Source organism: Bombina bombina, chromosome 2 (genome assembly GCF_027579735.1).
Source record: "Bombina bombina isolate aBomBom1 chromosome 2, aBomBom1.pri, whole genome shotgun sequence".
Lineage (NCBI taxonomy): Eukaryota > Metazoa > Chordata > Amphibia > Anura > Bombinatoridae > Bombina > Bombina bombina.
Genome location: NC_069500.1, coordinates 1,118,150,243 through 1,118,153,093, shown reverse-complemented (window position 1 = coordinate 1,118,153,093; position 2,851 = coordinate 1,118,150,243). Strand labels below are relative to the sequence as shown.

The following is a 2,851-nucleotide window of genomic DNA, read 5'->3' as shown; positions in this document are numbered from 1 at the left end:
AGAAAACAGACTTGTGAAAGTCTAGGTTTGGAATGTTTGACAAAGCAGCAATGTGAAATCTAAGACAAGCAATTAAAATGTGATACATAAGGAGAGTTAGAGTGTGTGAGTGAGAGTGAGTGAGAGATCCAGACCACACCCCAGAGCCGCCCGGAATCCCCAGAACACACAGCAGGCCCACACAGGCAGGCCAATTCATATTTTTTGTCTAATAAAAGGCTAATTTTTTTTGCCACTTACCTATGCAGGCCCGCCGCACATTCCGGGGACCCGACCAGCCCCGGGACACAGTCCGGATCCCTGTATTAGTATTTAGCAGTGCTCCAGAGAGTTATATATGTTGGAGTGTGCCATTTATACTGGACTTTTTGTGTGTGTGTATATATATATATATATGTATATATATATATATACACACACATACACTTTGTGTATGTGTATATATATATATATATATATATATATATATATATATATATATATACATTTATATTTTCTCTCTCCCTATATATGCACAGAGGCAAAGTGTGTTTAAAAACATACTGATTCAGACATTTTTAACACTAGACTATCACCTTTAAAATGGCCCCAGATGCCAATCTGAAAGCCTACTTGGCCACTATAACATGCTGGTGCAAGGAGTGTAGCTACCAATCAAGCACCATGTAAGCTCAGTGACTGGCTACAAGTGCATGTGGTGCCAATCTTAGCATAAAAACAGCCCTATTATTCTATTAGCCATTATGACCATTATGTCCCTTTAAGTAAAAGCAAAATCTCATTTTCATTTTCATTACAAAACAACTTAAGACATGAAACACAACTTGTATTACTTTGCAAGGCAACAGTTTGCCCATGAACTTCATAGACATGATGGGGATTACTATGTAAACAGAAAATTAAAATGTAAACAAACAAAAAAACAGTTGCATGTTTGTGTCATCTCTGAATTAAAGAACTCTCCTCAATCCCCTTCTTCCTTATCACTGCTCACAGCCCAGTCCTGAATGGTACCGCTGCCAAATATTGAAAAAATGATGGCTCCAAAAACATTTATACCAGCAGTAATGTAAAAAACAAGTCGCCATTGTTCCACAGTGTTCTCATGGGTTAAGAATTTAGCAATAACAGGGCCAACCATTCCAGGAATTGTGGCAAAAGTGTTTGTTATGCCAAGCAAAAGTCCAGCATAGGAAGGAGCAATATCTAGATGATTTATACTGAATCCAGATGTGCTGAAGCCTCCAAGTGTAGTTGACAAAGTAAGAAAGGAAACTGCCACTACATAATTGCACCCTGTGAAACCAGCTGCGACTAGAAATATAGCAGGCCCAATCATTCCTATAACAGTAAATATTTTGCGAACAGCTACAGTGGAAACGTTCAGCCTTTCCATTAAATAATCCGCAAAGAGGCCAGTAAGAACTATACAGACCCTATACAGACCCAGCATCTAAAATAAGGTAATGCTGAGAGAAACCCATTTTCCTGTGAATTGAAATGTAAGATATCTTTCATATAAGTAGGCAGTAAAGTCAACAGCGTCTAAAATGTCCAGTTATAAAAAAATGGGCCACAACAATTGCCCACAGAGGTGTAGACTTGGCCATTGCAAGGCAGGGAATAGATTTCTGACTAGAAAGCTGGTTTTTAAGAGATTACAAAATATACTGTTATATCCCTTACAGCAAAATGCCATAATATGTACCACAAAACACCAAAGACCCCAAATATGTAGAACACATAAACTCAGTCCATGTGGTAGCAAATTAGACCAGATAATGGAAGGGACACAACTGTTCCAAGTTGTGCACCTGCATAAGAGAGACTCAACAAACTGCTACGTTCTAGAGGTGGAGCCCATGATGACCACATCGCATGCATAGCGGGAAAGGTACACCCTCTCTGAGTCCTTCAAGTACACGCACTGCTACCAGATACCATGCCCCTAAGTTAGCAGCTTATGGCGTCAACAATGTAAATATTGATGTTCCAAGGATGCCAAGTCCCAGCAGCATTTTGCTACCAACTCTGCCAGCTATGTACCCACCAGGAATCTGAGTAAGGATATACCCATAAAAAAATGAGCCAATAATCCATCCCTGGGTATCTGCATCCCAGTCATACTTCTTGCCCTTAGAATTATGATGAATAACCGGAGAAACCATGTGGTTAATGCACACATCACTCTGGTTCACCTTGTCACTTGATGTGGTATTTACCATTTCCACTAGAGCTACACTCAGATTGACCCGTAATGCGTACACCATGAAGAATCCCAAAAATGCCATGAGAGCCAGGTTGTAGCGAGCAGAGCAGCATTTAGGCACTTTTGTAGAAGGATACTACTGTATATTACATTGGGTTTGTTCTTCTCCCAGCAGGGGACTGCGACCCTCTGAATCGATGTCACTTTCCCAAGCCAGCATGTTATAATATTAGTTTCTTTACATGTCAGGATCCTGCAGTTTGAATTGCTTACTTAGAAGCAGACAGATTACTGATCTAAGACTCCTCCTACAGGCACGGCCATGCTGCAAGCTGCTCCCCTCTTGCTACAAGGCAGCCTCCTCCGCCCTAGTGTTAGGAGTTTTTTAAGGGTTTATTGGGTGGGTTATATTTTTAGGTTAGGGCGTTGGGCTGCAATAGAGCTAAATTCCCTTTTAAGGGCAATGCCCATCCAAATGTCCTTTTCAGGGCAATGGGGAGCATAGGATTTTATTTGGGGGGTTGATTGTGTGGGTGGTGGTGGGTTTTACTGTTGGGGGGTTGTTTGTATTTTTTTTACAAGTGAAAGAGCTGATTTCTTTGGGGCAATGCCCCGCAAAAGGCCCTTTTAAGGGCTATTGGT

General features: G+C 40.9%; 1 pseudogene; it reads right to left on the bottom strand.

The window, feature by feature from the left end:
* Positions 1-954: 954 nt before the first annotated feature.
* LOC128648180 (sialin-like) lies at positions 955-2,467 on the bottom strand (annotated as a pseudogene).
* Between the last annotated feature and the right edge of the window lie 384 nt (positions 2,468-2,851).